This window comes from Salmo trutta, chromosome 17, assembly GCF_901001165.1.
Source record: "Salmo trutta chromosome 17, fSalTru1.1, whole genome shotgun sequence".
Taxonomy (NCBI): Eukaryota; Metazoa; Chordata; class Actinopteri; order Salmoniformes; family Salmonidae; genus Salmo; species Salmo trutta.
Window position 1 is genome coordinate 56,643,126 of NC_042973.1, and position 21,282 is coordinate 56,664,407.

The 21,282-nt window shown below is 42.9% G+C and overlaps 3 long non-coding RNA genes across 3 annotated transcripts; 2 read left to right on the top strand and 1 right to left on the bottom strand.

Annotated features, from left to right (window-relative positions):
• Positions 1-5,814: 5,814 nt before the first annotated feature.
• LOC115152479 (uncharacterized) lies at positions 5,815-13,275 on the bottom strand. The gene is made up of 2 exons (XR_003867502.1): positions 12,652-13,275; positions 5,815-5,999 (listed from the first exon to the last, which is right to left on the bottom strand). It is a non-coding gene; the product is annotated as an uncharacterized LOC115152479 (long non-coding RNA).
• On the top strand, positions 8,969-9,565 carry LOC115152482 (uncharacterized). The gene is made up of 2 exons (XR_003867505.1): positions 8,969-9,243; positions 9,296-9,565. It is a non-coding gene; the product is annotated as an uncharacterized LOC115152482 (long non-coding RNA).
• A 5,812-nt stretch (positions 13,276-19,087) lies between the features above and the next one.
• LOC115152481 (uncharacterized) lies at positions 19,088-19,686 on the top strand. Its single transcript, XR_003867504.1, has 2 exons — positions 19,088-19,142; positions 19,547-19,686. It is a non-coding gene; the product is annotated as an uncharacterized LOC115152481 (long non-coding RNA).
• Positions 19,687-21,282: the final 1,596 nt, after the last annotated feature.

Consider the following 21,282-nt stretch of genomic DNA (forward strand, 5'->3'; position numbering starts at 1 on the left):
GCATGTTGGTTGTGGTTAACACAGTGACAACTAAACAGAGATCCAGCATGTTGGTTGTGGTTAACACAGTGACAACTAAACAGAGATCCAGCATGGTGGTTGTGGTTAACACAGGGACAACTAAACAGAGATCCAGCATGTTGGTTGTGGTCAACACAGTAACAACTAAACAGAGATCCAGCATGTTGGTTGTGGTTAACACAGTGACAACTAAACAGAGATCCAGCATATTGGTTGTGGTTAACACAGTGACGTCCTAAACAGAGATCCAGCATGTTGGTTGTGGTTAACACAGTGACAACTAAACAGAGATCCAACATGTTGGTTGTGGTTAACACAGTGACAACTAAACAGAGATCCAGCATGTTGGTTGTGGTTAACACAGTGACAACTAAACAGAGATCCAGCATGTTGGTTGTGGTTAACACAGTGACGTCCTAAACAGAGATCCAGCATGTTGGTTGTGGTTAACACAGTGACGTCCTAAACAGAGATCCAGCATGTTGGTTGTGGTTAACACAGTGACAACTAAACAGAGATCCAGCATGTTGGTTGTGGTTAACACAGTAACAACTAAACAGAGATCCAGCATGTTGGTTGTGGTTAACACAGTGACAACTAAACAGAGATCCAGCATGTTGGTTGTGGTTAACACAGTGACAACTAAACAGAGATCCAGCATGTTGGTTGTGGTTAACACAGTGACAACTAAACAGAGATCCAGCATGTTGGTTGTGGTTAACACAGTGACGTCCTAAACAGAGATCCAGCATGTTGGTTGTGGTTAACACAGTGACGTCCTAAACAGAGATCCAGCATGTTGGTTGTGGTTAACACAGTGACAACTAAACAGAGATCCAACATGTTGGTTGTGGTTAACACAGTGACAACTAAACAGAGATCCAGCATGTTGGTTGTGGTTAACACAGTGACAACTAAACAGAGATCCAGCATATTGGTTGTGGTTAACACAGTGACGTCCTAAACAGAGATCCAGCATGTTGGTTGTGGTTAACACAGTAACAACTAAACAGAGATACAGCATGTTGGTTGTGGTTAACACAGTAACAACTAAACAGAGATCCAGCATGTTGGTTGTGGTTAACACAGTGACAACTAAACAGAGATCCAGCATGTTGGTTGTGGTTAACACAGTGACAACTAAACAGAGATCCAGCATGTTGGTTGTGGTTAACACAGTGACAACTAAACAGAGATCCAGCATGTTGGTTGTGGTTAACACAGTAACAACTAAACAGAGATCCAGCATGTTGGTTGTGGTTAACACAGTGACAACTAAACAGAGATCCAGCATGTTGGTTGTGGTTAACACAGTGACAACTAAACAGAGATCCAGCATGTTGGTTGTGGTTAACACAGTGACAACTAAACAGAGATCCAGCATGTTGGTTGTGGTTAACACAGTGACGTCCTAAACAGAGATCCAGCATGTTGGTTGTGGTTAACACAGTGACGTCCTAAACAGAGATCCAGCATGTTGGTTGTGGTTAACACAGTGACAACTAAACAGAGATCCAACATGTTGGTTGTGGTTAACACAGTGACAACTAAACAGAGATCCAGCATGTTGGTTGTGGTTAACACAGTGACAACTAAACAGAGATCCAGCATATTGGTTGTGGTTAACACAGTGACGTCCTAAACAGAGATCCAGCATGTTGGTTGTGGTTAACACAGTAACAACTAAACAGAGATACAGCATGTTGGTTGTGGTTAACACAGTAACAACTAAACAGAGATCCAACATGTTGGTTGTGGTCAACACAGTAACAACTAGTTCTTGACTGTCAATTGTTCTATTTTATTCATTATCTCTTTGAGAAATAAAACATTTACTAACAGACATAGAAACAGTCAGGTGATTTAATGCATCACATGAACATGTAGTTGTGACATTTCATCTCCATGGTAACTGTCAATAATAATAATAAGTCACTGTTTGTTAAGGTAGTTATAGACAGTACAGCAACAATAATAATAATAATAATAATAAGTCACTGTTTGTTAAGGTAGTTATAGACAGAACAACAACAATAACAATAATAATAATAATAATAATATTTCACTGTTTGTTAAGGTAGTTATAGACGGTACAGCAACACAAGGCCATGTCTCACACGTATTTGTATTCACTAACAGTAGAATATTTATTGTCTTTCAATCTGTTCTTTTCTAAACGTATCTGAGAATGTAGACAGAAGGGCTAAAACGGACATGATTGATCCGAGGGGGAAATCATTATATTATGTAAAGTAGGCTAGGTTATAATGTATAATGGCGTTTTGTTAGTGATATGCAGATCAAGGTCTATACCTCGGCTATAGCCTACATATCATAGATGACCAGTCTAAACCTGTTCAGATCAACATAATGTTATAGTCCTACCAGTAGCAGGACAGAGAATGTACTGTATATAACCTACATATCATAGATGACCAGCCTAAACCTGTTCAGATCAACATAATGTTATAGTCCTACCAGTAGCAGGACAGAGAATGTACTGTATATAACCTACATATCATAGATGACCAGCCTAAACCTGTTCAGATCAACATAATGTTATAGTCCTACCAGTAGCAGGACAGAGAATGTACTGTATATAACCTACATATCATAGATGACCAGCCTAAACCTGTTCAGATCAACATAATGTTATAGTCCTACCAGTAGCAGGACAGCGAATGTACTGTATGTAACCTACATATCATAGATGACCAGTCTAAACCTGTTCAGATCAACATAATGTTATAGTCCTACCAGTAGCAGGACAGAGAATGTACTGTATATAACCTACATATCACAGATGACCAGTCTAAACCTGTTCAGATCAACATAATGTTATAGTCCTACCAGTAGCAGGACAGATAATGTACTGTATATAACCTACATATCATAGTTGACCAGTCTAAACCAGTTCAGATCAGTTCACATAAACTATCAGTAGCAGGACTGACCACCTACAAATCAGTTTTCAGTCTAAATACCAGAGCATGTAGCCTAGACCTGATATTATCACAACATTTCCTACAGAGACCTTCAGGTCAGTCAGCATGATAAAGGATCATATTTCATTTCCTACAGAGACCTTCAGGTCAGTCAGCATGATAAAGGATCATATCTCATTTCCTACAGAGACCTTCAGGTCAGTCAGCATGATAAAGGATCATATCTTATTTCCTACAGAGACCTTCAGGTCGGTCAGCATGATAAAGGATCATATCTCATTTCCTACAGAGACCTTCAGGTCAGTCAGCATGATAAAGGATCATATCTCAAGCTTTGTCTGACCACAACCTAACTTGATAATAGTTCTATGTAGCCTACAGTAGACTTACCAGTCTGCACTTCTTTCCTTCAAATCAACACATTTATCCCACTTCTAATGTTTTTGAGAAACGTTTGCCCCTGTGTCAACAGCCATTTTGTAACTGCGTAGGCTACAAACGTACTTCTAATTTCATATGAGGAAATCACAACTTCTGACAGTCTCGTGATGCGGACGCCTGTTTTCTTGCAGAGGAAGTAGCCGCTATTACAAACTCCAAAAGCCTTTTTAAATCTCAAATACAACACAAGTTTAAAATTAACTGCATTGCAGCAACGTTGTCCTGCAACAGGATGATCAAATTAAGATCCTACACCTGTAGAAATATTGTCTTTATTTAAACCAAGGCAGTTTGAGTTATTAGCAAGGAAGTTGCTGTAAACCTATGTGATTGGATGTTATAGACTCCCATCTGAACAGTTTCTTTCTCCATGCTGTGGTCCTCACCAACTGGCCATCTGGCCCATAGAGACTAAAGGACTATGCACTCTATGCTGCACACTTCATCAAGCCATCTCTGTGGGGGAAGGTATTGGGAAGGTAGAAAGATAACAGTGAATATGTAAGGGCTGTCTGAAGAGAGAGTGGACCAAAACGCAGCAGAGTTAGTGTTCATCATATTTAATACTTGAACGGAACACTATACAATTACAAAAACAAGAAACTGACAGCCAAACAGTCCTGTCAGGTGAAACACACTAACAGAAACAATTATCCACAAAACCCCAACGGAAAAACATGCACTTATGTGTGACTCCCAATCAACAACAACGAACTTCAGCTGTGCCTGATTGGGAGCCACACACGGCCCAAAACAAAGAAATACAAAAACATAGAAAAAGAACATAGAACGCCCACCCAATGTAACACCCTGGCCTAACCAAAATAAATAACAAAAACCCCTCTCTATGGCCCGGGCGTTACAGTACCCCCCCCCAAAGGTGCGGACTCCGGCCGCAAAACCTGACTCTGAAGGGGAGGGTCCAGGTGGGCCTTCTTACGGCGGCGGCTCAGGTGCGGGACATGGCCTCTGTTCCATCCTTGGCATCGCCCTCTTAGGTGGCGCACCTGGCCGCGCCGAAGGTCTGGTGGGTGACCCTTGCTGCGCCCGACTGGCGGATGACCCTGGCTGCGCCCGGCTGGCGGGCGGCAATGGCAGATCCGGACAGGCGGGCCATTCTGGCAGATCCGGCATGGCGGGCCGCTCTGGCGGCTCCGGACAGGCGGGCCGCTCTGGCGGCTCCGGACAGGCGGGCCGCTCTGGCGGCTCCGGACAGGCGGGCCGCTCTGGCGGCTCCGGACAGGTGGGCGGCTCTGGCGGCTCCGGACAGGCGGGCGGCTCTGGCGGCTCCTGACTGGCGGGCCGCTCTGGCGGCTCCGGACAGGCGGGCCGCTCTGGCGGCTCCGGACAGGCGGGCGGCTCTGGCGGCTCCTGACTGGCGGGCGGCTCTGGCGGCTCCTGACTGGCGGGCGGCTCTGGCGGCTCCTGACTGGCGGGCGGTTCTGGCGGCTCCTGACTGGCGGGCGGTTCTGGCGGCTCCGGACTGACGGGCGGCTCTGGCGGCTCCGGACTGACGGGCGGCTCTGGCGGCTCCGGACTGGTGGGCGGCTCTGGCGGCTCCGGACTGGCGGGCGGCTCTGGCGGCTCCGGACTGGCGGGCGGCTCTGTTGGCTCTGAACTGGCGAGACCCACTGGAGGCCTAGTCCTGGGAGGTGGCACAGGACAGACCAGGATGGGGAGACCCACTGGAGGCCTGGTCCGAGGAGGAGGCACAGGCTTAACCAGGATGGGGAGACCCACTGGAGGCCTGGTCCATGGAGCAGGCACAGGACAGACCAGGATGGGGAGACCCACTGGAGGCCTGGTCCGAGGAGGAGGCATATGCTTAACCAGGATGGGGAGACCCACTGGAGGCCTGGTCCGTGGAGCAGGCACAGGACAGACCAGGATCGGGAGACCCACTGGTGGCCTGGTCCTAGGAGGAGGCACAGGACTGACCAGGATGGGAAGACTTGCAGGAGGCCTGGTTCTGGGCGTAGGCACAGGACGTGCAGGGCTGGGAAGACATGCAGGAGGCCTGTTTCTGGGCGTAGGCACAGGACGTGCAGGGCTGGGAAGACATGCAGGAGGCCTGTTTCTGGGCGCAGGCACAGTCTTCAACAGACGGCCAGCACGCACCTCAGGACGAGTATGGAGAACTGACTCAGGTGACATCAATTCACTGACACGCTCCGTAGGGCGAATGCCGTGCCTTATACACCAAACCAGCAGGTCTCTCATCTCTCTCTCCTCCAATCTCCCCATCAACTCCTTCACTGTCTCTGCTTTCCACCCTTCGCTCACCTCCAACGTCAACCCGACTGGCTCTGGTTCCGACCTCGGCACCGCCGACTGTCCCGTGTGCCCCCCCCAAAAAAAAATCTTGGGGCTGCCTCTCGTGCTCGTTGCTCTCTCTCTCCTCATACCATCGCCTCTCCGGTCTCGCCGCTTCAATCTCCCACTGCGGGAGGCAATACTCCCCAGCCTGAGTCCATGGTCCCTCTCCGTCCAGGATTTGTTCCCATGTCCATCAGTCCATCATTCTGCTCTCCTGGTGCTGCTCCTTCCTCCGCTGCTTGGTCCTTTTGTGGTGGGTAATTCTGTAACGGCTGTCTGAAGAGAGAGTGGACCAAAACGCAGCAGAGTTAGTGTTCCTCATATTTAATACTTGAACGGAACACTATACAATTACAAAAACAAGAAACTGACAGCCAAACAGTCCTGTCAGGTGAAACACACTAACAGAAACAATTATCCACAAAACCCCAACGGAAAAACATGCACTTATGTATGACTCCCAATCAACAACAACGAACTTCAGCTGTGCCTGATTGGTAGCCACACACACACGGCCCAAAACAAAGAAATACAAAAACATAGAAAAAGAACATAGAACGCCCACCCAATGTAACACCCTGGCCTAACCAAAATAAAGAACAAAAACCCCTCTCTATGGCCAGGGCGTTACAGAATATGAAACATGGAGGAAGGTAGAAAGATAACAGTGAATATGAGACATGGGGGAAGGTAGAAAGATAACAGTGAATATGAGACATGGGGGAAGGTAGAAAGATAACAGTGAATATGAGACATGGGGGAAGGTAGAAAGATAACAGTGAATATGAGACATGGAGGAAGGTAGAAAGATAACAGTGAATATGAGACATGGGGGAAGGTAGAAAGATAACAGTGAATATGAGACATGGGGGAAGGTAGAAAGATAACAGTGAATATGAGACATGGAGGAAGGTAGAAAGATAACAGTGAATATGAGACATGGGGGAAGGTATAAAGATAACAGTGAATATGAGACATGGGGGAAGGTAGAAAGATAACAGTGAATTTGAGACATGGAGGAAGGTAGAAAGATAACAGTGAATATGAGACATGGAGGAAGGTAGAAAGATAACAGTGAATATGAGACATGGAGGAAGGTATAAAGATAACAGTGAATATGAGACATGGGGGAAGGTAGAAAGATAACAGTGAATATGAGACATGGAGGAAGGTAGAAAGATAACAGTGAATATGAGACATGGAGGAAGGTAGAAAGATAACAGTGAATATGAGACATGGGGGAAGGTAGAAAGATAACAGTGAATATGAGACATGGGGGAAGGTAGAAAGATAACAGTGAATATGAGACATGGAGGAAGGTAGAAAGATAACAGTGAATTTGAGACATGGAGGAAGGCTGAAAGATAACAGTGAATATGAGACATGGGGGAAGGTAGAAAGATAACAGTGAATATGAGACATGGGGGAAGGTAGAAAGATAACAGTGAATATGAGACATGGAGGAAGGCTGAAAGGTAACAGTGAATATGAGACATGGAGGAAGGTAGAAAGATAACAGTGAATATGAGACATGGAGGAAGGTAGAAAGATAACAGTGAATATGAGACATGGGGGAAGGTAGAAAGATAACAGTGAATATGAGATATGGAGGAAGGTAGAAAGGTAACAGTGAATATGAGACATGGAGGAAGGTAGAAAGATAACAGTGAATATGAGACATGGAGGAAGGTAGAAAGATAACAGTGAATATGAGACATGGAGGAAGTTAGAAAGATAACAGTTAATATGAGACATGGGGGAAGGTAGAAAGATAACAGTGAATATGAGACATGGAGGAAGGTAGAAAGATAACAGTGAATATGAGACATGGGGGAAGGTAGAAAGATAACAGTGAATATGAGACATGGGGGAAGGTAGAAAGATAACAGTGAATATGAGACATGGAGGAAGGTAGAAAGATAACAGTGAATATGAGACATGGGGGAAGGTAGAAAGATAACAGTGAATATGAGACATGGAGGAAGGTAGAAAGATAACAGTGAATATGAGACATGGGGGAAGGTAGAAAGATAACAGTGAATATGAGACATGGGGGAAGGTAGAAAGATAACAGTGAATATGAGACATGGGGGAAGGTAGAAAGATAACAGTGAATATGAGACATGGGGGAAGGTAGAAAGATAACAGTGAATATGAGACATGGGGGAAGGTAGAAAGATAACAGTGAATATGAGACATGGGGGAAGGTAGAAAGATAACAGTGAATATGAGACATGGGGGAAGGTAGAAAGATAACAGTGAATATGAGACATGGGGGAAGGTAGAAAGATAACAGTGAATATGAGACATGGGGGAAGGTAGAAAGATAACAGTGAATATGAGACATGGGGGAAGGTAGAAAGATAACAGTGAATATGAGACATGGGGGAAGGCTGAAAGATAACAGTGAATATGAGACATGGGGGAAGGTATAAAGATAACAGTGAATATGAGACATGGGGGAAGGTAGAAAGATAACAGTGAATATGAGACATGGGGGAAGGTAGAAAGATAACAGTGAATATGAGACATGGGGGAAGGTAGAAAGATAACAGTGAATATGAGACATGGGGGAAGGTAGAAAGATAACAGTGAATATGAGACATGGGGGAAGGTTTAAAGATAACAGTGAATTTGACTGCATACATGTTTTCTTCTTATAGTGTTCTTATAAAGCTGTGTTCTGTAGTTTATAAACTGGTTTACTGAAACTCTGGTTAATTTGAGGTGAAGACAATAAATGATCTCAGATCCTTAATCTATTCAGCTTTAACCAGTATTGTCCATGTTGCCATGGAGACAAATGATGTGCCCAAAATTCTGACAAAACACATTTTAAATGGAAAACGGACACATAATAATCCATTAGGCTGCTGCATCACACACACACTCAAAGACACACACACACACACACACACACACACACACACACACACACACACACACACACACACACACACACACACACACACACACACACACACACACACACACACACACACACACACACACACAAGGGTTATGTGACATCGAAATGGTGGTCTGTGAGGGAGGGTCAGAATCCAGAGACAGCCAATGGGAAGGCAGAGAGATACTAATGAAACCACATTAATTTACTGCTGAGTATTCTCAGTTAACTTCACAAAAGAGAACTGAAAGTTCAAAGACAACTTGAAAGCGGAATAAATCAGGAGATTGTGCTAAACCACAGCTGTGTTGAAAAAGTCCCTACAGCTCATTCCACTGTTCCCCATCAGTCTCCAGAACAACACCAGTGGATTAATATAGATACATGTAACATAAGTCCCTACAGCCCATTCCACTGTTCCCCATCAGTCTGCAGAACAACACGTGTGTAAGGCCAACATCAGTTTTAATGCACCTCATAGCTGGAACCAACTACAAAATACACTGCAATTGGACGATTGGGCAAATTTCAAATATTGATTAGGGAACTATTTGCTGAGGAATGTGTTTTTCTTTATTGTTTGTCTATGTATTGTATGTGCAGGTCTCCCTTGTGGAAGAGACCCTGGTCTCAGTGTTGATTCCCTGTTAACAGGGTTATAAAGGTGGAAGAGACCCTGGTCTCAGTGTTGATTCCCTGTTAACAGGGTTATAAAGGTGGAAGAGACCCTGGTCTCAGTGTTGACTCCCTGTTAACAGTGTTATAAAGGTGGAAGAGACCCTGGTCTCAGTGTTGATTCCCTGTTAACAGGGTTATAAAGGTGGAAGAGACCCTGGTCTCAGTGTTGACTCCCTGTTAACAGTGTTATAAAGGTGGAAGAGACCCTGGTCTCAGTGTTGATTCCCTGTTAACAGGGTTATAAAGGTTAAACAAAGAAGAAGAAAAAGAAGACATTCAGAAAGTATTCAGACCCCTTGACTTTTTACACTTTTTGTTACGTTACAGTCTTATTCTAAAATGGACATAATCGTTTTTTCCACCTCATCAATCTACACACAATATCCAATATCCCAGAATGCCCCACAATTCCCAATACCCCGGAATGTTGTCAAGCAAAATGAACAAAAACAAGATGTGATACTCTCAGCTTCTCTTTTAGCAGAGCAGAGAAGTTATAGGAGGACGACTCATCGTAATTACTGGAATAGAATAAATAAATTATCTGTTTGATACTGTTCCATTTATTCCATTCCAGACTTTCCAATGAGCCCATCCTCCTATAGCTCCTCCACCAGCCTCCTCTGGCGTGTAGATGCAAGTATGCTGTGTCCATGTTGCTGTGGAGGTAATTTATATGAAACTAAAACTTTATACGTCTAATGCATCCATTTTTATCTCAATATCAAATAATTTATGCATATTAATCAAGTACCTTACTGTGATTGGTTTAAATTAAAATTTCAAGAGTAATTTCTCAAGCAAGTATTTTGCTAGGAATGTCTGTGAGTGGTCTGAGTGGGGAAGGGAAAACTGAAAATGAGTTGTTATTGGCAGAGAGGTTTGGAACTCTTTCTTATTGGTCTATTGACTCCATCCCACCAAAACAGGCTGACATTTCAGGTGGTCTTTTCAAACAGCTCTACACTACAAGTGCATTATCATAATTTTCACAATTAGCATTATTCCAACCTCATAGTTTGCAAATATGTATAAAAAACCAAAAAAAATCTAATTTTTGACTGCGCTGGTCCAATGCAGCCGTAAAAATAAAATAAAATCATATGTGAAAATGGTGCATTTCTAAGTTTTGTAGAAAAAAGTTTTGTAGTTAAAATCAGTGATTTTCAAACACAATTAGATTGTCAGTGGAGTGGGGAGCAATAAAAAACCCTCTATTGGACTAGAAAGTCAGTCCAGGTTTTGAAAATCCCCATTTTTAACTTTTATATCAGAGAGAAATTTTAACTACAGATCATAGAAATGTGCCATGTTCATAAATATAGTTTCTGTTTTGGTGCTGGAGAGGATGAATATGAGGTTGAAAACCTTTAACACTAGAATCAGTCCTGCTCCCTGACTTTTAACACTAGAATCAGTCCTGCTCCCTGACTTTTAACACTAGAATCAGTCCTGCTCTCTGACTTTTAACACTAGAATCAGTCCTGCTCTCTGACTTTTAACACTAGAATCAATCCTGCTCCCTGACTTTTAACACTAGAATCAGTCCTGCTCCCTGACTTTTAACACTAGAATCAGTCCTGCTCCCTGACTTTTAACACTAGAATCAGTTCTGCTCCCTGACTTTTAACACTAGAATCAGTCCTGCTCCCTGACTTTTAACACTAGAATCAGTCCTGCTCCCTGAATTTTAACTCTAGAATCAGTCCTGCTCCCTGACTTTTAACACTAGAATCAGTCCTGCTCCCTGACTTTTAACACTAGAATCAGTCCTGCTCCCTGACTTTTAACACTAGAATCAGTCCTGCTCCCTGACTTTTAACACTAGAATCAGTCCTGCTCCCTGACTTTTAACACTAGAATCAGTCCTGCTCCCTGACTTTTAACACTAGAATCAGTCCTGCTCCCTGACTTTTAACACTAGAATCAGTCCTGCTCCCTGACTTTTAACACTAGAATCAGTCCTGCTCCCTGAATTTTAACTCTAGAATCAGTCCTGCTCCCTGACTTTTAACACTAGAATCAGTCCTGCTCCCTGACTTTTAACACTAGAATCAGACCTGCTCCCTGACTTTTCCTAAATGTTTGTATTTTACACTGCTCATTTGTCCAAATTTGGAAAACACAAACAGAAAAGTATTTAGTGCCTTGTTACCCATTTTTTCCACACCTATTCCCAACTTAATCTGCCAAGTCAATGTGCTGTAGGACCTTGGTGTTCAACCAGCCACTAATGAGTCTCTCTTTCCTCACTGAATAAATGAAAAATAGATGAATGGGCCATAATTGTGCACTTTAATTCACAATTTAATTTAAATTAGGCCTAACTGAATGATAAGGAGGGTGCAGAGGTTGATTTAATGTAGAACAATAGTGTATTGATGAGGTGTAGAGGTTGATTTAATGTAGAACAATAGTGTATTGATGAGTTTGTGTTATGCCTATTGATCAGCAGCAAATCATTTGACCACACCCCTTGTGGATTAATAATATTCTCTTTTATGTTTTACTTTCCACAAATAAACTGCTGTGGGTCTGTTTTATTGACTGTAACTCTAACACTAATCACATGTATTGTAAGGAAATGAACACATGCTATGAGTTACAGTAGGCCTTTAGAGTAATGTATAACATGTCCTGGACTCTGTCCAAGTTGATGAGGGGGAAACAAATGATAACAGTCAACCTTCACAGCCGGCCCATCGACACTACTCCTAAACTATACCAAAACTAATTTCACACATGATAAGAGTTATCCTGATCAGCCGGCCCATCGACACTACTCCTAAACTACACCAAAACTAATTTCACACATGATAAGAGTTATCCTGATCAGCCGGCCCATCGACACTACTCCTAAACTATACCAAAACTAATTTCACACATGATAAGAGTTATCCTGATCAGCCGGCCCATCGACACTACTCCTAAACTATACCAAAACTAATTTCACACATGATAAGAGTTATCCTGATCAGCCGGCCCATCGACACTACTCCTAAACTGTACCAAAACTAATTTCACACATGATAAGAGTTATCCTGATCAGCCGGCCCATCGACACTACTCCTAAACTGTACCAAAACTAATTTCACACATGATAAGAGTTATCCTGATCAGCTGGCCCATCGACCCGCTGCGTTTTGGTCCCCCTTTTTCGACGTATGTGACAAAATGAGCATCTATTTACCAAATCCTCCTTCAGAGTCATGTGCAGGTAAAATACTTTTATTTCTATATAATACTGTATCTGAAAGAGCAGATTCTGCAGGTAAAAACATTGTGATTTCTATATAGTACTGTATCTGAGAGAGCATATTCTGCAGTTTCCTTGACACTTACCTTTATCAAATAACTCTCAACATTCAAGAGGTGCAGCTTTATTTCCAAAGTTCAATTTTTCTTCAACAATATCCGTGTTGTCCATGTTTTAATCACATGACCACTCCAGCAGCAGCATTGATCTGGCAACTAGGCAAAAACTATTAACATAATCAAATTAAAATCTGCTATTCTGTCGTCAATGGATGAACGGCCAATAGAAACCAGATAGAAACTGATCGTGGTGCATGTGACTTCAGTTCTGGTTAGCCACAGATGTCCAAACCAACTTGCTCAAGGTCTTTCCATGTCTGGGGAAAGATGAAACCAGGCCAGTGAGTGAGTGACTGAGACTGTGGTTTTGAGTCATGTGGAGCCTTACATGGGCAAATGCAGAAATGTGACCATGGACAACTTCTTCACATCAATTTCTGTCAGACAAGTTGATTGCGAAGAAGACTAGCCTGCTATGAACAGTGAACACACAAAGAAGACTAGCCTGCTATGAACAGTGAACACACAAAGAAGACTTGCCTAGCCAGGTCATTACAGTATATACAGTATCTCTACCATATACAGACACCAACTAGTATCCCCTTTATGATCTAGCCAGGTCATTACAGTATATACAGTATCTCTACCATATACAGACACCAACTAGTATCCCCTTTATGATCTAGCCAGGTCATTACAGTATATACAGTATCTCTACCATATACAGACAGCCTTCCATCTGACAGACACCAATTAGTATCCCCTTCTATTATGTTACATTCATATTAGATGGCAAGACTCTGTAAAATGAGGTACTTGCTGCTGGACTGTTGCAGTGTTCTACAATGTGCTCAACATGGCTGCTATCAACACGTGTTGTACAAGCAATGCCTTGACAAGACAGTCAGCAGGAGAGATTTCATGATGGATCTGGCATGTGAGCTTTGTGAGAACCACATGAACGCAGAGAAAGAAGCTACAGTCACCAAGCAGGCAGCAGGTCCTGTTCTCCCTTTTCCCCCAGGCACCACATCTCCAAGCAGGCAGCAGGTCCTGCTCTCCCTTTTCCCCCAGGCACCACATCTCCAAGCAGGCAGCAGGTCCTGTTCTCCCTTTCCCCCAGGCACCACATCTCAAAGCAGGCAGCAGGTCCTGCTCTCCCTTTTCCCCCAGGCACCACATCTCCAAGCAGGCAGCAGGTCCTGCTCTCCCTTTTCCCCCAGGCACCACATCTCCAAGCAGGCAGCAGGTCCTGTTCTCCCTTTCCCCCCAGGCACCACATCTCCAAGCAGGCAGCAGGTCCTGCTCTCCCTTTTCCCCCAGGCACCACATCTCCCTCGGGGGAGAAAGAAGACACAATGTCAAGTCGGCAGGTGCACACCGAACAAGGCCAATGAAAACCGATTTGATTTGTTTGTGGACGCGAAGCATAAAGTGAAGATGGGATTGATTCACGTGTAAAGGCGCGGTACAGTGTCTGATACAATCAACAAATTATTGTTTTAATATCTTGTCATCAATATATTTCCACAAATATTTATTTATGAAATTCATCTTTTACAACTGTTCACTGGTGCTTTTGATTAGGAATACAGCAAATCGTTTCACCAGCGGACCTGGCTGCTATTATTATTATTATAGATTTTTTTGTTTCTAATTTGTCAAAAGAAACTGTAAATTGACTTTATTAATTACTATAACTCTATTACTAATCAAATCTACAAATACAGTTGATCAAATGGATTCCACTGTAGTGTTTTATTGTCAGGGAAATAGGCTGTAGGACCAGACTACACCAGACCAAATGGATTCCACTGTAGTGTTTTATTGTCAGGGAAATAGGCTGTAGGACCAGACTACACCAGACCAAATGGATTCCACTGTAGTGTTTTATTGTCAGGGAAATAGGCTGTAGGACCAGACTACACCAGACCAAATGGATTCCACTGTAGTGTTTTATTGTCAGGGCAATAGGCTGTAGGACCAGACTACACCAGACCAAATGGATTCCACTGTAGTGTTTTATTGTCAGGGAAATAGGCTGTAGGACCAGACTACACCAGACCAAATGGATTCCACTGTAGTGTTTTATTGTCAGGGCAATAGGCTGTAGGACCAGACTACACCAGACCAAATGGATTCCACTGTAGTGTTTTATTGTCAGGGCAATAGGCTGTAGGACCAGACTACACCAGACCAAATGGATTCCACTGTAGTGTTTTATTGTCAGGGAAATAGGCTGTAGGACCAGACTACACCAGACCAAATGGATTCCACTGTAGTGTTTTATTGTCAGGGAAATAGGCTGTAGGACCAGACTACACCAGACCAAATGGATTCCACTGTAGTGTTTTATTGTCAGGGCAATAGGCTGTAGGACCAGACTACACCAGACCAAATGGATTCCACTGTAGTGTTTTATTGTCAGGGAAATAGGCTGTAGGACCAGACTACACCAGACCAAATGGATTCCACTGTAGTGTTTTATTGTCAGGGAAATAGGCTGTAGGACCAGACTACACCAGACCAAATGGATTCCACTGTAGTGTTTTATTGTCAGGGCAATAGGCTGTAGGACCAGACTACACCAGACCAAATGGATTCCACTGTAGTGTTTTATTGCCAGGGAAATAGGCTGTAGGACCAGACTACACCAGACCAAATGGATTCCACTGTAGTGTTTTATTGTCAGGGAAATAGGCTGTAGGACCAGACTACACCAGACCAAATGGATTCCACTGTAGTGTTTTATTGTCAGGGAAATAGGCTGTAGGACCAGACTACACCAGACCAAATGGATTCCACTGTAGTGTTTTATTGTCAGGGAAATAGGCTGTAGGACCTGTTGTTGTTATTTTATTTATATATTTCCACTAATATTTCTTCATGTAATTTATCCTTTACAATAGTTTATACACTATGTATCAAGTGTTTATTTAACAAACCATGTTTTCACACCTTGCACCTTGCTGGTTGATATGCATCTGATGCATATGCTAAAGTGGACGCCTGGCAACTTTCTCTAGCGGGAACGTATATGCTGATAGACCAGGTGGTTCTAGTGTTAAGGACTGGTAGATGGGTGTTCTGATAGGCTGATAGACCAGGTGGTTCTAGTGATAAGGACTGGTAGATGGGTGTTCTGATATGCTGATAGACCAGGTGGTTCTAGTGTTAAGGACTGGGAGATGGGTGTTCTGATAGGCTGATAGACCAGGTGGTTCTAGTGTTAAGGACTGGTAGATGGGTGTTCTGATAGGCTGATAGACCAGGTGGTTCTAGTGTTAAGGACTGGTAGATGGGTGTTCTGATAGGCTGATAGACCTTTTGGTTATAGTGTTAAGGACTGGTAGATGGGTGTTCTGATAGGCTGATAGACCAGGTGGTTCTAGTGATAAGGACTGGTAGACGGGTGTTCTGATAGGCTGATAGACCAGGTGGTTCTAGTGTTAAGGACTGGTAGATGGGTGTTCTGATAGGCTGATAGACCAGGTGGTTCTAGTGTTAAGGACTGGGAGATGGGTGTTCTGATAGGCTGATAGACCAGGTGGTTCTAGTGTTAAGGACTGGTAGATGGGTGTTCTGATAGGCTGGTAGACCAGGTGGTTCTAGTGTTAAGGACTGGTAGATGGGTGTTCTGATAGGCTGATAGACCAGGTGGTTCTAGTGATAAGGACTGGTAGATGGGTGTTCTGAAAGACCAGGTGGTTCTAGTGATAAGGACTGGTAGATGGGTGTTCTGATAGGCTGATAGACCAGGTGGTTCTAGTGATAAGGACTGGTAGATGGGTGTTCTGATAGGCTGATAGACCAGGTGGTTCTAGTGTTAAGGACTGGTAGATGGGTGTTCTGATAGGCTGAAAGACCAGGTGGTTCTAGTGATAAGGACTGGTAGATGGGTGTTCTGATAGGCTGAAACCATAACACCCACCCTCCATCCCCTCCTGGGACCACCCCAACCCACCCAACCTGATCGCTGTGAAATAAAATACAAAATCAGTAAAAAATCAGTAAGGCCACATTTGCACTAAAATTATAATGAACGTCAATCAGTTGGGTAAAAAACACACTTGTATAGTTTCAGCTGCAGATAACCAGCTGTCAATTGTTTTATAAATTATATCTATAAAAGTGCTGATCCAATGAGGTGTGGTGGTGGACATCTTAGGTCCAACATCTGTTTAGCTGCTGTCAAACCTGACAACATTAAACCTATTTTCTGTAATGATAGTGGTGAATTATCATTAAGTGATAACAGTTTGGGGGAACAAGGTCTGATGATATTCACTACAGCAGATAAGACAGAGGGTACCTCTTTCCAAAACATGTCCCCTGGTCACTCCCAGTACATCTGATTAAAGGAGGCCAAGGCACCTTGATTACATAGATCACACAGAGGAGAGGTTCTGATTTTCATTACATAGATCACACAGAGGAGAGGTTCTGATGTTCATTACATGATGTTTTCTAGGTGGAAGTTCTTCATTACATAGATCACACAGAGGAGAGGTTCTGATTTTCATTACATGATGTTTTCTAGGTGTGAAGGTCTTCATTACATAGATCACATAGAGGAGAGGTTCTGATTTTCATTACATGATGTTTTCTAGGTGTGAAGGTCTTCATTACATAGATCACACAGAGGAGAGGTTCTGATGTTCATTACATGATGTTTTCTAGGTGGAAGGTGAACCCTGTGTATGAGATTACAATGTATCAGCTGGTGATTAGGATTGTTAGATGAATCCACTAAGTTCTTGATGAACTCAGCTGGTGAGCCTCTTTAGCAGCTAGTTCCATGGACACAGTGATTTCAATGTCCTTCACCAAGGTCAGATGACTTTCAGTCAACAGTCTCTTCTGTGTAGCTTCACTCCGTAGCCCACATACTAGTCTGTCTCTGATGATGTCATTTACAACACCATTCAACTCACAGTGTTCTGATCGTTTCTTTAATGCAGCAGCAAACATTGGTACTGATTCTCCCTCTTCCTGATGTCTCCTGTGGAACCTGAACCTTTCAGCATTAACTAGTGGTTCTGGTGAAACATGTCCTTTCAGTATCTCCACAATATCCCCATACGTCTTATTACCTGTTCTGTCTGGCTGTAGCAGGCTGACTAGTAAATTACATGTCTTTGACCCCATTACACTAAAAACTGTAAGCACAATGTTGTCCTCATCAATGTAATTTACAAGAACAGAATATTCAAACCGTTCTGTATATGAGGTCCCCTGCTCAATACTTTCATCAAACTGTCCAATGTTTCCAACAATTCCAGACATTTTTCATTTCTCAATAGGATCCTGATTGTCATTCACTTCAGTATTGTCCTCAACCACAGCAATATTGTCCTCAGTCACGTGATCTTCATTCACTTCGCTCATTTAGCAGTTTTCAATTCCTCAGTTCGTCTTCACAGTTGAATAAATGTCCTTTCCTTTAATCACTGTATATTTTTACCTTTTTAATCAAGTTGTTTTCCCGCTCCAACATCCGTCTCAAGTCCTTTTCTGCCATCCATGACAATGCTAACTCTCTCTCTTAGCTAGCTCCACTATGCACTTACCTCTGCTAAGAATACACTGTGCTAACATTAGCCTGGGCTGTAACCACAGAAAATAACTCTCTCTCTTAGCTAGCTCCGCTATGCACTTACCTCTGCTAGCAATACACTGTGCTAACATTAGCCTGGACTGAACCACAGAAAATAACAGTTTTAAACAGTTGTAAAAACCGACTTCTTCCAGACAGAATAGTTCCTGTAGATTCAGACTTACTCATCACCAATCTGTTGTTATGTCTGGTGGGTTTCATAACCACGTCTGTATAACAATTCAATAATGATGAGACGGGAGACAGGAATCAGTTCAACCATTTATCTGGAACGTGATCCTCTCAACACATACAAACCCCCATGATGCTCTGCGGCACAATTCCAATACACAGCAAATACATAATAAATAAGTAAATGGACACTAAACAAAACTCAGAGGACTTTAAATGTTTAGTTATAGAAAGTAGGGCCATGGGATATGGGTCAGAAAGGTCAGTATGTTTGGTACCTGGTTACAGAGGTGACATAACAACCATAAGGTCCATTATAACACAGTGAAGTAGAGGTGGGATATGGGTCAGAAAGGGCAGTATGTTTGGTACCTGGTTACAGAGGTGACATAACAACCATAAGGTCCATTATAACACAGTGAAGTAGAGGTGGGATATGGGTCAGAAAGGTCAGTATGTTTGGTACCTGGTTACAGAGGTGACATAACAACCATAAGGTCCATTATAACACAGTGAAGTAGAGGTGGGATATGGGTCAGAAAGGTCAGTATGTTTGGTACCTGGTTACAGAGGTGACATAACAACCATAAGGTCCATTATAACACAGTGAAGTAGAGGTGGGATATGGGTCAGAAAGGTCAGTATGTTTGGTACCTGGTTACAGAGGTGACATAACAAGCATAAGGTCCATTATAACACAGTGAAGTAGAGGTGGGATAGGGTCAGAAAGGTCAGTATGTTTGATAGCTGGTTACAGAGGTGACATAACAACCATAAGGTCCATTATAACACAGTGTAGTAGAGGTGGGATAGGGTCTGAAAGGTCAGTATGTTTGATAGCTGGTTACAGAGGTGACATAACAAGCATAAGGTCCATTATAACACAGTGAAGTAGAGGTGGGATATGGGTCAGAAAGGTCAGTATGTTTGATACCTGGTTACAGAGGTGACATAACAAGCATAAGGTCCATTATAACACAGTGAAGTAGAGGTGGGATATGGGTCAGAAAGGTCAGTATGTTTGGTACCTGGTTACAGAGGTGACATAACAACCATAAGGTCCATTATAACACAGTGAAGTAGAGGTGGGATATGGGTCAGAAAGGTCAGTATGGTTGATACCTGGTTACAGAGGTGACATAACAACCATAAGGTCCATTATAACACAGTGAAGTAGAGGTGGGAGCTAAAAGCAGACATGGACAGTGAGACGGTGTGAGGAGGTCAGGGGTCAAACACTAGATCAGGACAGGTAGAAATGGCAGGGCTGGAAATAGACAGAGACACATTCTGATCATGGCTCAGACCTGAGACTCCCAAACAGAAGATGCCATAACAAAGTCCTAGGCAGTAGGCTGTATGGGATTTCCTTTCATCAACAACCACAACATTTAAATGAGGCATCTGTCAATTAAAAGTTACTTTAGAGCTTTAGTGAAAGGATGGAATGACTTAGTGTTACTACCATTTAGTGAAAGGATGGAATGACTTAGTGTTACTACCATTTAGTGAAAGGATGGAATGACTTAGTGTTACTACCATTTAGTGAAAGGATGGAATGACTTAGTGTTACTACCATTTAGTGAAAGGATGGAATGACTTAGTGTCACTACCATTTAGTGAAAGGATGGAATGACTTAGTGTTACTACCATTTAGTGAAAGGATGGAATGACTTAGTGTTACTACCATTTAGTGAAAGGATGGAATGACTTAGTGTTACTACCATTTAGTGAAAGGATGGAATGACTTAGTGTTACTACCATTTAGTGAAAGGATGGAATGACTTAGTGTTACTAACATCATATCAAACATAAAACATTTACAACTGATCTTTTTATTATACTGAATAAGAATAAACCCAACTTGCAACAATTTCAAAGATTTTACCAAGTTACAGTTCATATAAAAAAATAAGTCAATTGTAATACATTAGGTGCTAATCTACAGATTTCACATGACTGGGAATACAGATATGCATCTGTTAGTCAGATACCTTAATAAAATAGTAGGAATGTGGATCTGAAAACCAGTCAGTATCTGGTGTGACCACCATTTGTCTCATGCAGCGCGACACATCTCCTTCACATAGAGTTGATCAGGCTGTTGATTGTGGCCTGTGGAATGTAGTCCCACTCCTCTCCAATGGCTGTGTGAAGTTGCTGGATATTGGAGGGAACTGGAACACGCTGTCGTACACGTCGATCCAGAGCATCCCAAACATGCTCAATGGGTGACATATCTGATGAGTACTCAGGCAATGGAAGAACAGATTTTTTTTCAGCTTCCAGGAATTGTGTTCAGATCCTTGCAGCATGGGGCCGTGCATTATCATGATGAAACATGAGGTGATGGCGGCACTACAATGGAATCTCATCACGGTATCTCTGTGCATTCAAATTGCCATTGATAAAATGTACTTGTGTTCGTTGTCCGTAGCTTATGCTGAACAAAAAAATAAACCCAAAAGTATGTGTGTGTGTGGCCACTGTGTGTGTGTGTCTCAGTGTGTGTGTGTGTGTCTCAGTGTGTGTGTGTCTCAGTGTGTATCCTCCGTGTGTGTGTGTGTCTAGTGTGTGTGTCCAGTGTATGTGTGTGTGTGTCCTCAATGTGTGTTTGTGTGTGTTTGTCAGTTTGTGTCCTGTGTGTGTGAGTGTCCAGTGTGTGTGTCAGTGAGTGTGTCTGTCCTCTGTGTGATTGTGTGTGTGTGTAATCTGTGTGAGTGTGTGTGTCAGTGTGCGTCCAGTGTGTGTGTGTGTGTCAGTGTGTGTTTGTGTGTCCAGTGTGTGTGTGTGTGTGTCAGTGTGTGTTTGTGTGTCCAATGTGCGTGTGTGTGTCCAGTGTGCGTGTGTGTGTGTGTGTGTGTGTGTGT